The 17,365-nt window shown below is 48.6% G+C and overlaps 1 long non-coding RNA gene across 1 annotated transcript in view; it reads right to left on the bottom strand.

Moving 5' to 3' along the window:
• Positions 1-17,004, bottom strand: part of LOC126987158 (uncharacterized) — a 175,063-nt gene extending 158,059 nt beyond the window's left edge. Inside the window, exon 1 of the long non-coding RNA XR_007740308.1 lies at positions 16,801-17,004. This is a non-coding gene — a long non-coding RNA (uncharacterized LOC126987158). The remainder of the gene's footprint in view (positions 1-16,800) is intronic.
• Between the last annotated feature and the right edge of the window lie 361 nt (positions 17,005-17,365).

The raw sequence follows: 17,365 nt of genomic DNA, 5'->3' as shown, positions 1-17,365 counted from the left end.
ATGAAAATGAGAGAGAAAAGACGGAAGGGAAGAGAAGAGAGAGAAATGAAGGGAAACGGAAGAAAAGGAAAAGGGGAATGGAAGAGAAGGGATGGGAGCCGAAGGGAATGGCGGTGAACGAAGGGAAATGAAAATGAAAGAGAAAACACGGAAGGGAAGAGAAGAGAGAGAAATGAAGGGAAACGGAAGAAATGGAAAAGGGGAATGGAAGAGAAGGGATAGGAGCCGAAGAGAATGGCGGTGAACGAAGGAAAATGAAAACAATGAAAGAGAAAACACGGAAGGGAGGAGAAGAGAGAGAAATGAAGGGAAACGGAAGAAAAGGAAAAGGGGAATGAAAGAGAAGGGATAGGAGCCGAAGGGAAATGAAAATGAAAGAGAAAAGACGGAAGGGAAAGGAAAGTCCGCGAATGGAAAGGAGAGAAATGGAACTTAATAGAACAGGAAAGGTAGGAATGCAAGGAATCATAAAGGGAAAAGAGGGAAAAAAAGGAGAGAACGGAAGGAGGGGGAGAGAAGACAAGGGAAAAAATAAGGAGAAAGGAGGATAAAATAAGGGAAAAAAAGAAGAGGAATTGTATACACGAGAAGGACAGCAAATGAGAGAGAGAGAGAGAGAGAGAAGGAAGGAAGGTAGGAAGGAAGGAAGGAAGGAAGGAAGGAAGGAAGGAAGGAAGGAAGGAAGGAAGGAAGGAAGGAAGGAAGGAAGGAAGGAAGGAAGGAAGGAAGGAAGGAAGGAAGGAAGGAAGGAAGGAAGGAAGGAAGGAAGGAAGGAAGGAAGGAAGGAAGGAAGGACGGAAGGAAGGAAGGAAGGAAGGAAGGAAGGAAGGAAGGAAGGAAGGAAGGAAGGAAGGAAGGAAGGAAGGAAGGAAGGAAGGAAGGAAGGAAGGAAGGAAGGAAGGAAGGAAGGAATGAAGGAAGGAAAAGAGAGAGAGAGAGAGAGAGAGAGAGAGAGAGATTACATATTCAGGCCACACACAGACCTAATTGTTTTACTAGGTGGTCTGTCTAAGCTTAAGCAAGTGAAAATATATTAAATCATGCGCCATTAAACTTTGCATTTCTACTTGAGTAAATATTTAATTGAATGAGGTGTGGGGAGAGAGAGAGAGAGAGAGAGAGAGAGAGAGAGAGAGAGAGAGAGAGAGAGATTTTGTCCTTAATCAGCGTTTCTTATATATTCCTAGGCCCACACCACCAGCAATAGGGTAAATTTATCCACTGAACACCCGTCAAAATCTACCTCCAATATAAGCAATGTGTATTAATCGTCTTTATTAAACCCTCTTATCCCATTTAGATTAATTACACCACCAAGGAAGATAAGTTAGGCTTCTTTCGTCTTTCAATCTACCTCAAGTTTCTAAACCCTTCGATAATTTTGATCCTTCGTCTTTGTACTGGTTTTAGGGAATCTATATAAGGGGCTTCGTGGTGCAGCGGTTATCACACTCGCCTCACAATCGAGAGAGCCCGGGTTCGATTCCCGGGCGGAGTGGAAAAATTTGGGCGGCTTTTCCGATACCCTACGCCCCTGTCCACCCCGCAGTGAATGGGTATCAGGTATTAATCGGGGGTTGTGTCCCGTCTCCTGGGGTCTGTTCCCTTCTCCTATAATTCCTTCCCCCTCCTGTCTCTCCGGCATATGACCACAGATGTTGCGCCGACTAAACGAAACTTTCCAACTAAGGGAATTTATGGCCTTTCTATATATAACAAGGGCATCAAAACTGAACACCCTAATTAAGCCTTGCACGAAACCTCACTCCTGGCGAGATATATTACGAGGAAGATGTAAAGTAACTTATGTAGAAACTAAAATGGAGTTCATAAAATATCGTGCAAACTTCATAATCTTACTGAGCAGAAGAGTTAGCGAAAAAGGATAAAACAAATGTAAAAAAAGAAAAACGAATTATCCTACATCAGCCACCTCGACGTAAACAATCTTTCTCGCTCTCCTTCCTCGTCCTTTCTTTCCTTCGCTCCTCCCTTCCCTCTATGTTTGCTCCTCATTAACACATATAGCCAAAACCTAAGTACAGTCACGCAATAGCACAATAAAAAGACATATTTTTTCGTCAGTGGCTTGCCTGAACGCGCTGTGAAAGAAGGCGAGAATGCACATCCAGAGTGCACACACGGCCCCAACTTTAGTCACCCCTGAACTGGCGGGTATTTTTTTTTTTAGCTCCAAGTGACGTCATCCCGCTGCTCCGCCCCAAAACCGCCTCCTGCGTGTACCGGCGTCCTGCAGAGTGACTTGACTTGGTATATATAGACTTAGATCAGAACAACATGTGTTTTGTCTTCGGGCACTCGTCACTCAGCCACCGTCTCCCTGTCACCTTCCCATTATGTTCAGATAAGAAGGGTGTCTGTCAGGTAAATAACACTCACCTGTCTCGAGCTCAGAGATGGGGTCGTTTGGTTAAATGTTCAAAGCGCCTTCATCATCTTATTATTCAGTAATATCCAAATACTCTAAATTTGTTACCTTACTCTGGCTTCATTTCTTTCTGTCTTCTATCGATATTTCCACGCTGACTGCTCTTCTGAACTTGCTAACTGCATGCCTCCCCCCCTCCCGCGGCCCCGCTGCACACGACTTTCTACTCATGCTCATCCCTATACTGTCCAAACCCCATATGCAAGAGTTAACCAGCATCTCCATTCTTTCATCCCCTTCACTGGTAAACTCTGAAACAGTCTTCCTTCGTCTGTATTTCCTATGACTTGACCTTGAAGAAGAGTATCAAGATCCCTCTCCTCCCGAAATTGACCTCTCTTTTGGCTACTCTTTACTCTTTACTTTTGTGGGAGCGGCGAGTAGCGGGCTCTCTCTTTCTCTCTCCTCTCTCTCTCTAATCCGTTTCACTGGCATCCTCCTTGATAGCGGAGAACGGCTTGGCAAGTTCCTCTCCGCCACAGTCCGCTATCTTGACCTCCTTGGCGCCGTATCCTTTGATATAAAAACAAAAACGTGAGGACAAACCATGATAGGTGAGGACAGGAGAAGCAGGTATAGGTGAGGAATAAAACAGTATAGCGGAAAATCGATGAAAGCAAAGAGAAGGCAGATAGTCTAATAGTATGAAGGCTGATGTTGATGTCAAGGGTGGCAGGGCAGGTTGTGGAGGTGATGGTGATGGGGAGGTGGAGGTTACGGTGTGGTGGTGGTGGTATTGGTGATGGTAGAAAACTAGTAAAATACACTATCATTTGTCTTACATGTACATTTCACTTTAAAAGAAATAGTTGCAGCTCTACTCGGCTCCTCACGCATCAGTGAAAAAAAGTAAGTTGGAAAGTTTCGTTTAGTCGGCGCAACATTTGTGGTCATATGCCGGAGAGAGACAGAAGGGGAAGGAATTATAGGAGAAGGGAACAGTTGGAAAGTTTCGTTTAGTCGGCGCAACATCTGTGGTCATATGCCGGAGAGAGACAGAAGGGGAAGGAATTATAGGAGAAGGGAACAGTTGGAAAGTTTGGTTTAGTCGGCGCAACATCTGTGGTCATATGCCGGAGAGAGACAGAAGGGGAAGGAATTATAGGAGAAGGGAACAGTTGGAAAGTTTGGTTTAGTCGGCGCAACATCTGTGGTCATATGCCAGAGAGAGACAGAAGGAGAAGGAATTATAGGAGAAGGGAACAGTTGGAAAGTTTCGTTTAGTCAGCGCAACATCTGTGGTCATATGCCGGAGAGAGACTGAAAGGGAAGGAATTATAGGAGAAGGGAAAGTTTCGTTTAGTCGGCGCAACATCTGTGGTCATATGCCGGAGAGAGACAGAAGGTGGAATTTCTGCTGATGTTGGCGGTGCATTAGTGGAGGAGGTTGTGGCGCTAACGGTGAGATTGTCAAGTGCAGGAGACTAAACTTGAATTATTTGTCAAGAGGATGGTCTCATTCTCCACCCCCCCCCCCCCAACCTCCCTCTCTCTCTCTCTCTCTCTCTCTCTCTCTCTCTCTCTCTCTCTCTCTCTCTCTCTCTCTCTCTCTCTCTCTCTCTCTCTCTATTGATCGATCTTCCTTTACCAGTTGAAATAAGTATGATGGTACTGAGATATGTAAACAATAATAATAATAATAATAATAATAATAATAATAATAATAATAAGAAGAAGAAGAAAGAAGAAGAAAGAAAGAAGAAAGAAGAAGAAGAAGAAGAAGAAGAAGAAGAAGAAGAAAAGAAGAAGAAGAAGAAGAAGAGAGAGAGAGAGAATACTCGAGCAGAAAGAAAAAAATGATAAACAAAACAAAAATAAAACCACTGACCAAAACAAGAACACGCCTACAAAATAAACATACAACAAAAAAGAATGAAGACAACGTTAACAACAACAACAACAACAACAACAACAACAACAACAACAACAACAACAACAACAACAATAATAGCCTGCGCCAGCTCAACTATTGTTTCTTAGAACGGATGAGCAAACAGGCCGCGGCTCCTCCACTCCCCACCCCTCCTTTCCATCCCTCCCGCATCTCATCTCTTCCTTCCTTTCCCAACTCTCCTACTTTCCCCTTCAACTTCCGCGAAAGGCAAACACTCTGACCTCCATGCCGTCCACACTCCTCTTCTTCCTCCTCCTCCTCCTCCTCCTCCTTTTCTCAAGCTCTCCGACTCAAGCGAACATTGGGTCCCAAAACAGTAACCACACATACATCATGAATGGGTCACCTCTGCAGGCGATTCAGGAGGAAAAGGATTTTGGAGTCATTATCAGCAGTGACCTGAAACACGCGAATCACTGTAAAAAAGCCTACAACAAAGCCAACACTATGCTCGGGTTCATAGCGAGGAACTTCGAGTGTAAAACGCCAGACGTGATGCTAGCCTTGTATACTTCCATGGTAAGACCGCACCTCGAGTATGCAGTACAGTTCTGGTCTCCCAATTACAGAAAGGACATTGATTTACTGGAAAGGATTCAACGACGCGCCACGAAGATGATACCAACCTTAAGGGCTCAACCGTACGAGGAACGACTCAAGCGACTCAATCTCTTTACATCGGAGAAAAGACGCCTACGAGGGGATATGATTCAATTCTTCAAGTATCTGAAAAAGTTCAATAACGTCGATTACTCCAAATTCTTTGAGCTGCAAACCAACTCAAGAACTAGAATAACGGTTTACCTATTCAGTCTTCTTTTCAAACCGAGTCATCCGCCACTGGAGCAATCTTCCCTCAGAAGTAGTAAATGCGAATACCATCAACTCCTTCAAATATAGAACCGACCGTCATTTCGCTGCGTCGGGAGTAAACTGAATAACGAGGGGCTTCCATCTGCTCCTCAATATCGAGGTGCTTTCATCTGCTCCTCAAGCCCCAAGTGGCGGTCGAGCAGATTAAATCACCAAAGCGGGCGACTTCGTAATGAACCAATAGGCTTTCTGTTGCCTGCATTTCCATATTTCCATGTTTCCTCCTCCTCCTCCTCCTCCTCCTTTATCTCATCTGTCTTCCCTTTATCTCAAATCTCCATCTTTTCCTCCTCATTCCTCCTCTTCCTCACGACTCTGATCTCTCTTCCTCCCTTCCTAACTCTCCTACTTTCCTTCTCTACTTTCCTGAAAATCACACACTCTCCCTCCTCTCTCAACCCCTCTCTTCCCTCCTTCCTAACTCTCCTACTTTCCTTCTCTACTTTCCTGAAAATCACACACTCTCCCTCCTCTCTCAACCCCTCTCTTCCCTCCTTCCTAACTCTCCTACTTTCCTTCTCTACTTCCCTGAAAATCACACACTCTCCCTCCTCTCTCAACCCCTCTCTTCCCTCCTTCCTAACTCTCCTACTTTCCTTTACTACTTTACTGAAAATCACCTCTCCTCCTCTCTGAACCCTCTCTTCCCCTCATTCCTAACTCTCCTGCTTTCCTTTTCTCTGAAAATCACACCCTCTCACTCCTCTCTCAACCCCTCTCTTCCCTCCTTCCTAACTCTCCTACTTTCCTTCTCTACTTCCCTGAAAATCACACACTCTCCCTCCTCTCTCAACCCCTCTCTTCCCTCCTTCCTAACTCTCCTACTTTCCTTTTCTACTTCCCTGAAAATCCCACACTCTCCCTCCTCTCTCAACCTCTCCCCTACTTTCTAACTCTCCTACTTTCCCCCTTTTACTCGGTGGCTTCGTGGTGCAGTGGTTAGCACACTCGGCTCACAACCAAGAGAGCCCGGGTTCGATTCAGTCCCAGGCAGGTGGAAAAATTTGGGCAGCTTTCCGTGCCCTACGCCCCTGTCCACCCAGCAGTGAATGGGTACCAGGTATTAATCGAGGGTTGTGTCCCGTCTCCTGGGGTCTGTTCCCTTCTCCTATAATTCCTTCCCCTTCTGTCTCTCTCCGGCATTTGACCACAGATATTGCGCCGACTAAACGAAACTTTCCAACTACTTTCCTCTCATCCCAATCCAGCACCTGCCCACCACAAAGTCCACCCACCTCTCCCTCTCTCCCACCCCCCTAGCCCCAGCATCTTTGTTCCCTCTCCTTCCTTTCCTCTCGCCTGGCTCCACCACCATCACAGATTCCAGGAATTTCCTTCTTCACCGGCCTCCAACCCTCTCTCCTCTAACTTTCGAGAGTACAATTTTCAGACCTCACCCTCCTGCAGCGTTGCCAAACTATCGTACTTATCACATTGCCGTTTCGTAGTTTTTGACATATAGCTATCGCGAAGATGAAAGAAAACCATCACTATTTCACATTGTCAGCGATAACTCTAATTTTCGATCGTTATTTGTAAAGGCACGAGAGTTTTAGGAATGAAAATGCTAAAAATACGATGTTCAGGGTACGACAGTTTGGCATCACTGCATTCTGCCTCCCTCGCCCTTCCCCTTTCCCTCGACGCTACAATCTCGGATCCCTCAGTCAAAACTTCCCTGTCTACTGACCACCGCGGACGAGGGAGTGATGGAAAGGGGAGACTGTGTGCTTTCCTGGAAGTAAAAGGGGAAAGTAGGAGAGTTAGCAAGGGAGGAAGAGGGGCTGAGAGAGGAGGAGAGTGTGTGATTTTCAGGAAGTAGAAAAGGAAAGTGGGAGAGTTAGAAAGGAGGAAGAGGGGTTGAGAGAGAGGAGGAGAGTGTGTGATTTTCAGAGAAGGAAAGTAGGAGAGTTAGAAGGAGGAAGAGAGGGGTTGAGAGAGGAGGAGAGTTATTTTCAGGAAAGTAGAAAGGAAAGTAGGAGAGTTAGGAAGGAGGAAGAGGTTGAGAGGAGGAGTGTGTGATTTTCAGGAAGTGAAAAGGAAAGTAGGAGAGTTAGGAAGGAGGGAAGAGGGGTTGAGAGAGGAGGAGAGTGTGATTTTCAGGAAGTAGAAAAGGAAAGTAGGAGAGTTAGGAAGGAGGGAAGAGAGGGGTTGAGAGAGGAGGGAGAGTGTGTGATTTTCAGGAAAGTAGAAAAGGAAAGTAGGAGAGTTAGGAAGGAGGGAAGAGAGGGGTTGAGAGAGGAGGGAGAGTGTGTGATTTTCAGGAAAGTAGAAAAGGAAAGTAGGAGAGTTAGGAAGGAGGGAAGAGAGGGGTTGAGAGAGGAGGGAGAGTGTGTGATTTTCAGGGAAGTAGGGAAGGAAAGTAGGAGAGTTAGGAAGGAGGGAAGAGAGGGGTTGAGAGAGGGAGTGTGTGATTTTCAGGAAAGTAGAAAGGAAAGTAGGAGAGTTAGGAAGGAGGAAGAGAGGTTGAGAGAGGAGGAGAATGTGTGATTTTCAGGAAAGTAGAAAAGGAAAGTAGGAGAGTTAGGAAGGAGGAAGAAGAGGGTTGAGGAGGAGAATGTGTTTTCAGGAAAGTAGAAAAGGAAAGTAGGAAGGAGGGAAGAGAGGGGTTGACAGAGGAGGGAGAGTGTGTGATTTTCAGGAAAGTAGAGAAGGAAAGTAGGAGAGTTAGCAAGGGAGGAAGAGTTGTGTCCAGATATGTATTGTTTTTTTTTTATATTTTTATTTTATTTCATGTTCATGTCTATCAACCTGGACTCTAGATCCTCTCTAAAAGAAAATCAAAGATGAGCTCTATGGGTAGCAGTATGAGGCAAGCAATATTGCTCCACTATAAACATATGCAAATTCTGTCCTGAATGCCACCGATCAACCAAGACTCCAAAACACTCTCAAGAAGATTAAAGCCCCGTTCACACGGTCACGACTCTGGGCCACGACTACCCACGACTCTAGGGTACACGAGGTCTTGGGTGTTGATGTGAAAGGGTCGGGCATGTCTTGAAAGAGGTCTTGAGACTGTTGCCGAATGCTGCGCCGACGTCGTGACGGGAGTCTGGAGTCGTGAGGGTTAGCACGACATGATGGTAACTAGTTGGCCGATTGTCCAAGACAGTCGGTAAGACACCAAGACCCCAATAAAATCTTCCCCCCTTCTTGGAGCGTGGGAACCAACTTGTCATATAGAAAAGTCACTGGGTTGTCGTGGCCCAGAATCGGCACAGTGTGAACGGGGCTTAAGTGGATCTCGGAGGAGCTTCATGAGGCAAGCAAGATGGGGACTCTGTAAACACTTGCCTGCGCCATAACGGGGTAGGACCGACCATCAGAGCCAACCATGAAAATCTAACGGCTCCATGGGCGAAACGTAAAAAAAAGAAACGAGCGCAATTAGCCACAATCCATCTGGTGAGCCCTACTCCCGAGACCAGTGAGAGGGGGGGGGGGGTATGTACAGGCATTATAGAGGATAATTGGTCTACAACATTAACCAAACGTGAATATCAAAACGCAATTACTGATGCTACAGCTTGCGGCGTGGCGGTGCTTGTAGTGTTAATGCGTTATAATGACGCTGGTTGGGGTGATATTTGTAGTGGTGATATGTTAAGGCGTCGGTGGTGGTGGTAGTTGTGGTGGTTGTGGTGGTGGTGGTACTTGTAGTGGTGATGTGTTATGGTGCCGGTGGTGGTGGTGGTGGTGGTGGTACTTGTAGTGGTATGTGTTATGGTGCCGGTGGTGGTGGTGGTGGTGGTGGTACTTGTAGTGGTATGTGTTATGGTGGTGGTGGTGGTGGTGGTGGTGGTGGTGGTACTTGTAGTGGTGATGTGTTATGGTGCCGGTGGTGTTGGTGGTGGTACTTGCAGTGGTGATGTGTTATGGTGGTGGTGGTGGTGGTGGTACTTGCAGTGGTGATGTGTTATGGTGCCGGTGGTGGTGGTGGGGGGGGTGGGGGTGGTGGTGGTGGTATTTGTAGTGGTATGTGTTATGGTGGTGTTGGTGGTGGTATTTGTAGTGGTATGTGTTATGGTGCCGGTGGCGGTGGTGGTACTTGCAGTGGTGATGTGTTATGGTGGTGGTGGTGGTGGTATTTGTAGTGGTATGTGTTATGGTGGTGGTGGTGGTGGTATTTGTAGTGGTATGTGTTATGGTGCCGGTGGCGGTGGTGGTACTTGCAGTGGTGATGTGTTATGGTGGTGGTGGTAGTGGTATTTGTAGTGGTATGTGTTATGGTGGTGGTGGTGGTGGTATTTGTAGTGGTATGTGTTATGGTGGTGGTGGTGGTGGTGGTGGTGGTATTTGTAGTGGTGATGTGTTATGGTGGTGGTGGTGGTGGTGGTGGTGGTGGTGTTGGTGGTGTGTGTTATGGTGGTGGTGGTGGTGGTGGTGGTGGTATTTGTAGTGGTGATGTGTTATGGTGGTGGTGGTGGTGGTGGTGGTGTTGTAGTGGTGATGTGTTATGGTGGTGGTGGTGGTGGTGGTGGTGGTACTTGTGGTGGTGATGTGTTATGGTGGTGGTGGTGGTGGTGGTGGTGGTGCTTGTGGTGGTGATGTGTTATGGTGGTGGTGGTGGGGGTGGGGGTGGTACTTGTAGTGGTGATGTGTTAGGGGGGTGGTGGTGGTGGTGGTGGTGGTACTTGTAGTGGTGATGTGTTATGGTGGTGGTGGTGGTGGTGGTGGTGTTTGTGGTGGTGATGTGTTATGGTGGTGGTGGTGGTGGTGGTGGTATTTAGTGGTGATGTGTTATGGTGGTGGTGGTGGTGGTGGTGGTGGTACTTGTGGTGGTGATGTGTTATGGTGGTGGTGGTGGTGGTGGTGGTGGTGCTTGTGGTGGTGATGTGTTATGGTGGTGGTGGTGGTGGTGGTGGTGGTGGTACTTGTAGTGGTGATGTGTTATGGTGGTGGTGGTGGTGGGGGTGGTGGTTGTTGTAGGGGTGTTGTTTTTTGGGGGTGGTGGTGGGGGTGTTGGTGGTGTTTGTTGTGGTGGTGCTTGGTGGTGGTGGTGGTGGTGGTGGTGGTGGTGTGGTGGTGATGTGATGGTGGTGGTGGTGGTGGTGGTGGTGGTATTAGTGGTGGTGTGTTATGGTGGTGGTGGTGGTGGTGGTGGTGGTATTTGTGTGGTGGTGTTATGGTGTGGTGGTGGTGGTGGTGGTGGTGGTGTTTGTGGTGGTATGTGTTATGGTGGTGGTGGTGGTGGTGGTGGTGGTGGTATTGTGGTGGTATGTGTTATGGTGGTGGTGGTGGTGGTGGTGGTGGTGTTGTGGTGGTATGTGTTATGGTGGTGGTGGTGGTGGTGGTGGTGGTATTTGTAGTGGTATGTGTTATTGTGGTGGTGGTGGTGGTGGTGGTATTTGGTGTGTTATGGTGGTGGTGGTGGTGGTGGTGGTGGTATTTGTAGTGGTATGTGTTATGGTGGTGGTGGTGGTGGTGGTGGTATTTGTAGTGGTATGTGTTATGGTGGTGGTGGTGGTGGTGGTGGTGGTATTTGTAGTGGTATGTGTTATGGTGGTGGTGGTGGTGGTGGTGGTATTTGTAGTGGTATGTGTTATGGTGGTGGTGGTGGTGGTGGTGGTACTTGTGGTGGTGATGTGTTGGTGGTGGTGGTGGTGGTGGTGGTGGTTGTGGTGGTGTTGTGTTATGGTGGTGGTGGGGGTGGGTGTGGTATTTGTAGTGGTATGTGTTATGGTGCCGGTAGTGGTGGTGGTGGTGGTACTTGTAGTGGTGATGTGTTATGGTGGTGGTGGTGGTGGTGGTGGTACTTGTAGTGGTGATGTGTTATGGTGGTGGTGGTGGTGGTGGTGGTATTTGTAGTGGGATGTGTTCTGGGGGCGGTCGTGGGGGTGGGGGTGTTACTTTTAGTGGTGATGTGTTATGGTGGTGGTGGTGGTGGTGGTGGTACTTGTAGTGGTGATGTGTTATGGTGGTGGTATTGGTGGTGGTGGTGGTGGTGGTGGTACTTGTAGTGGTGATGTGTTATGGTGGTGGTGGTGGTGGTGGTGGTACTTGTAGTGGTGATGTGTTATGGTGGTGGTGGTGGTGGTGGTGGTACTTGCAGTGGTGATGTGTTATGGTGGTGGTGGTGGTGGTGGTACTTGCAGTGGTGATGTGTTATGGTGGTGGTGGTGGTGGTGGTACTTGTAGTGGTGATGTGTTATGGTGGTGGTGGTGGTGGTGGTGGTGGTACTTGCAGTGGTGATGTGTTATGGTGGTGGTGGTGGTGGTGTTGGAGGTGGTGGTACTTGAAGTGGTGATGTGTTATGGTGGTGGTGGTGGTGGTGGTACTTGTAGTGGTGATGTGTTATGGTGGTGGTGGTGGTGGTGGTGGTGGTGGTGGTACTTGCAGTGGTGATGTGTTATGGTGGTGGTGGTGGTGGGGGTACTTGCAGTGGTGATGTGTTATGGTGGTGGTGGTACTTGCAGTGGTGATGTGTTATGGTGGTGGTGGTGGTGGTGGTACTTGTAGTGGTGATGTGTTATGGTGGTGGTGGTGGTGGTGGTACTTGTAGTGGTGATGTGTTATGGTGGTGGTGGTACTTGCAGTGGTGATGTGTTATGGTGGTGGTGGTGGTGGTGGTACTTGTAGTGGTGATGTGTTATGGTGGTGGTGGTGGTGGTGGTACTTGTAGTGGTGATGTGTTATGGTGGTGGTGGTGGTGGTGGTACTTGTAGTGGTGATGTGTTATGGTGGTGGTGGTGGTGGTGGTACTTGTAGTGGTGATGTGTTATGGTGGTGGTGGTACTTGCAGTGGTGATGTGTTATGGTGGTGGTGGTACTTGCAGTGGTGATGTGTTATGGTGGTGGTGGTACTTGCAGTGGTGATGTGTTATGGTGGTGGTGGTACTTGCAGTGGTGATGTGTTATGGTGGTGGTGGTACTTGCAGTGGTGATGTGTTATGGTGGTGGTGGTACTTGCAGTGGTGATGTGTTATGGTGGTGGTGGTGGTGGTGGTGGTGGTACTTGCAGTGGTGAAGTGTTATGGTGCCGGTGGTGGTGGTGGTGGTGGTGGTGGTGGTGGTACTTGCAGTGGTGATGTGTATGGTGGTGGGGGTGGTGGTGGTGGTGGTACTTGGAGTGGTGATGTGTTATGGTGGTGGTGGTGGTGGTGGTGGTACTTGCAGTGGTGATGTGTTATGGTGGTGGTGGTGGTGGTGGTGGTACTTGTGGTGGTGATGTGTTATGGTGGTGGTGGTGGTGGTACTTGCAGTGGTGATGTGTTATGGTGGTGGTGGTGGTGGTGGTGCTTGTGGTGGTGATGTGTTATGGTGGTGGTGGTGGTGGTGGTGGTGGTGGTACTTGCAGTGGTGATGTGTTATGGTGCCGGTGGTGGTGGTGGTACTTGTAGTGGTGATGTGTTATGGTGGTGGTGGTGGTGGTGGTGGTGGTGGTACTTGCAGTCGTGTTGTGTTATGGTGTAGGTGGTGGTGGTGGTACTTGTAGTGGTGATGTGTTATGGTGGTGGTGGTGGTGGTGGTACTTGCAGTGGTGATGTGTTATGGTGGTGGTGGTGGTGGTGGTACTTGCAGTGGTGATGTGTTATGGTGGTGGTGGTGGTGGTACTTGCAGTGGTGATGTGTTATGGTGGTGGTGGTGGTGGTGGTACTTGCAGTGGTGATGTGTTATGGTGGTGGTGGTGGTGGTGGTACTTGTAGTGGTGATGTGTTATGGTGCCGGTAGTGGTGGTGGTGGTACTTGTAGTGGTATGTGTTATGGTGCCGGTAGTGGTGGTGGTGGTGGTACTTGCAGTGGTGATGTGTTATGGTGCCGGGGGTGGTGGTGGTGGTGGTGGTACTTGTAGTGGTATGTGTGATGGTGCCGGTGGTGGTGGTGGTGGTGGTACTTGTGGTATGTGTTTTTGTGCCGGTTGTGGTGGTGGTGGTATTTGTAGTGGGCTGTGTGATGGTGCCGGTGGTGGTGGTGGTGGTGGTGGTACTTGTAGTGGTATGTGTTATGGTGCCGGTAGTGGTGGTGGTGGTACTTGTAGTGGTATGTGTTATGGTGCCGGTGGTGGTGGTGGTGGTGGTGGTACTTGTAGTGGTATGTGTTATGGTGCCGGTAGTGGTGGTGGTGGTACTTGTAGTGGTGATGTGTTATGGTGCCGGTGGTGGTGGTGGTGGTACTTGTAGTGGTGATGTGTTATGGTGCCGGTGGTGGTGGTGGTGGTACTTGTAGTGGTGATGTGTTATGGTGCCGGTGGTGGTGGTACTTGTAGTGGTGATGTGTTATGGTGCCGGTGGTGGTGGTGGTGGTACTTGTAGTGGTAGGTGTTATGGTGCCGGTGGTGGTGGTGGTGGTGGTGGTACTTGCAGTGGTGATGTGTTATGGTGCCGGTGGTGGTGGTGGTGGTACTTGTAGTGGTATGTGTTATGGTGCCGGTGGTGGTGGTGGTGGTGGTGGTACTTGTAGTGGTATGTGTTATGGTGCCGGTGGTGGTGGTGGTGGTACTTGTAGTGGTATGTGTTATGGTGCCGGTGGTGGTAGTGGTGGTGGTGGTACTTGTAGTGGTATGTGTTATGGTGCCGGTGGTGGTGGTGGTGGTGGTGGTACTTGTAGTGGTATGTGTTATGGTGCCGGTAGTGGTGGTGGTGGTACTTGTAGTGGTATGTGTTATGGTGCCGGTGGTGGTGGTGGTGGTACTTGTAGTGGTATGTGTTATGGTGCCGGTAGTGGTGGTGGTGGTACTTGTGGTGGTGATGTGTTATGGTGCCGGTAGTGGTGGTGGTGGTACTTGTAGTGGTATGTGTTATGGTGCCGGTAGTGGTGGTGGTGGTACTTGTAGTGGTGATGTGTTATGGTGCCGGTAGTGGTGGTGGTGGTACTTGTAGTGGTGATGTGTTATGGTGCCGGTAGTGGTGGTGGTGGTATTTGTAGTGGTGATGTGTTATGGTGCCGGTGGTGGTGGTGGTGGTGGTGGTACTTGTAGTGGTGATGTGTTATGGTGCCGGTGGTGGTGGTGGTGGTGGTAGTTGTAGTGGTGATGTGTTATGGTGCCGGTCGTGGTGGTGGTGGTGGTACTTGTGGTGATGTGTTATGGTGCCGGTGGTGGTGGTGGTGGTGGTATTTGTAGTGGTGATGTGTTATGGTGCCGGTAGTGGTGGTGGTGGTGGTACTTGTAGTGGTGATGTGTTATGGTGCCGGTAGTGGTGGTGGTGGTGGTACTTGTAGTGGTGATGTGTTATGGTGCCGGTGGTGGTGGTGGTGGTGGTACTTGTAGTGGTGATGTGTTATGGTGCCGGTGGTGGTGGTGGTGGTGGTATTTGTAGTGGTGATGTGTTATGGTGCCGGTGGTGGTGGTGGTGGTACTTGTAGTGGTGATGTGTTATGGTGCCGGTGGTGGTGGTGGTGGTGGTGGTATTTGTAGTGGTGATGTGTTATGGTGCCGGTGGTGGTGGTGGTGGTGGTGGTATTTGTAGTGGTGATGTGTTATGGTGCCGGTAGTGGTGGTGGTGGTATTTGTAGTGGTATGTGTTATGGTGCCGGTGGTGGTGGTGGTGGTGGTGGTATTTGTAGTGGTGATGTGTTATGGTGCCGGTGGTGGTGGTGGTGGTGGTGGTGGTATTTGTAGTGGTATGTGTTATGGTGCCGGTAGTGGTGGTGGTGGTATTTGTAGTGGTGATGTGTTATGGTGCCGGTAGTGGTGGTGGTGGTGGTACTTGTAGTGGTGATGTGTTATGGTGCCGGTAGTGGTGGTGGTGGTACTTGTAGTGGTGATGTGTTATGGTGCCGGTAGTGGTGGTGGTGGTATTTGTAGTGGTATGTGTTATGGTGCCGGTAGTGGTGGTGGTGGTGGTACTTGTAGTGGTGATGTGTTATGGTGCCGGTGGTGGTGGTGGTGGTGGTGGTGGTGGTATATTTTCTTATTAACAGCAAAGGAAGCAGCTCAAGGCAAAAATAAAAAAGTAAAAAAAAAAGTCTGTTAATCACTGCCCCTATAAAAGAGTTCAGAGGGGTGGCCGAAAGAGAGGTCACTTTCGGGAGGAGAGGTGTCTTTGATCATCTCCTCTTGAAAGAGTTCAAGTCGTAGGCAGGAGGAAATACAGACGAAAGAAGAGTGTTCGAGAGTTTACCAAAATGCATGGGATTAAAGAGTGAAGATGTTGGTTAAATCTTGCATAAGGAATTTAAGACAGTATAGGGATGAAAGAGTGAAGATGCTGGTTAACTCTTGCATAAGGGGTTTGGACAGTATAGGGATGAAAGAGTGAAGATGCTGGTTAACTCTTGCATAAGGGGTTTGGACAGTATAGGGATGAAAGAGTGAAGATGCTGGTTAACTCTTGCATAAGGGGTTTGGACAGTATAGGGATGAAAGAGTGAAGATGCTGGTTAACTCTTGCATAAGGGTTTAGACAGTATAGGGATGAGCTAGAGTAGAAAGTCGATTGCAGCGGGGCCGCGGGAGAGGGGGGAGACATGCAGTTAGTAAGTTCAGAGGAGCAGTCAGCGTGAAAATATCGACAGAAGATAGGAAGAGAGGGAACACTGAGGCGGAATTTAAAACCACGACAACCCAGCGACCCTTTCACATCAAAATTTCACACCCAAGACCTCGTGTACCCTGAGTCGCTGGGTCGTCGGGTCCTTAGACTGTCCAAGAGAGCTGTGCTGGTCCACCCACACATGAGATGCATACTCAATACGAGGGCGGATAAAGGCCCCTGTATATGGATAGCATCTGGGAGGGGGAAAAGAACAGGCGGAGACGATACAGAACGCCCAACCTCGAGGAAGCTGATTTAGTGAGAGGAGATATGAAGTTTCCAGTTGAGATTTTGAGTTGAGGATAGACCGAAGATGTTTATTGTCGAAGAAGGTGAGAGCTAAGCATTATTGAAGAATAGGGGATAGTTGCTTGGAAGATTGCGTCGATTTGACACGTGGAGAAATTAAAGCTTTTGAGGCGTTGAAGGACACCAAGTTCTTCTTGCCCCAAATCGGAAATTATATAACCACCTAAAAAAGCTGAATTGATAGTAAACACAATGAACTTAGCCTATCTCTAACTATCTTGGGGGGGTGGGGGCAAACCTCGATGGTGAGTAAAAATACCTAAGCTTAACCTAAACTATTGCATGAGGCAGAACAAATGCACGGTGAAACAAAATGACAGCCTTCCTGAATTAGTATCTCCAGCGGCAGCATTGGTTGTGAATAAAAGTAATAATCTAACCTAACCTAATCTATCTTGGGTGTCGAAATTGATAGTTAACCCCTTGGATACGGATTTCCTACAAGAAGACATCACCAAGCTACAGGAGTGGAGCAAAATGTGGCTGCTACAATTCAGTGAAGAAAAATGTATAGTCCTGCACCTTGGGAGGGGATATCCAGCATACCAATACCACATGGGAAACGCTTCACTACCCACCACAGAGGCAGAGAAAGACCTGGGAGTGTATGTTACCAGGCTACCAGTGAAGGGATATCCAGCACACCAATACCACATGGGAAACGCTTCACTACCCACCACAGAGGCAGAGAAAGACCTGGGAGTGTATGTTACCAGGCTACCAGTGAAGGGATATCCAGCACACCAATACCACATGGGAAACGCTTCACTACCTACCACAGAGGCAGAGAAAGACCTGGGAGTGTATGTTACCAGGCTACCAGTGAAGGGATATCCAGCACACCAATACCACATGGGAAACACTCCACTATCCACCACAGAGGCAGAGAAAGACCTGGGAGTGTATGTTACCAGGCTACCAGTGAAGGGATATCCAGCATACCAATACCACATGGGAAACACTCCACTATCCACCACAGAGGCAGAGAAAGACCTGGGAGTGTATTTTACCAGGCTATCAGTGAAAGGATATCCAGCATACCAATACCACATGGGAAACGCTCCACTATCCACCCAGAGAAAGACCTGGGACTGTATGTGACCAGGCTACCAGTGAAGGGATATCCAGCACACCAATACCACATGGGAAACGCTCCACTATCCACCCAGAGAAAGACCTGGGACTGTATGTGACCAGGCTACCAGTGAAGGGATATCCAGCACACCAATACCACATGGGAAACGCTCCACTATCCACCCAGAGAAAGACCTGGGACTGTATGTTACCAGGCTACCAGTGAAAGCCAAATCCGTGCCAATCGCAGCGGACGGGTTAAAAAATATACCTGACATAAATTAAA

The sequence above is a fragment of the Eriocheir sinensis genome, chromosome 6, assembly GCF_024679095.1.
Source record: "Eriocheir sinensis breed Jianghai 21 chromosome 6, ASM2467909v1, whole genome shotgun sequence".
In the NCBI taxonomy this organism is placed as follows: domain Eukaryota; kingdom Metazoa; phylum Arthropoda; class Malacostraca; order Decapoda; family Varunidae; genus Eriocheir; species Eriocheir sinensis.
Note: the sequence above shows the minus strand (reverse complement) of the source record. Positions and strands in the feature narration are given on the sequence as shown.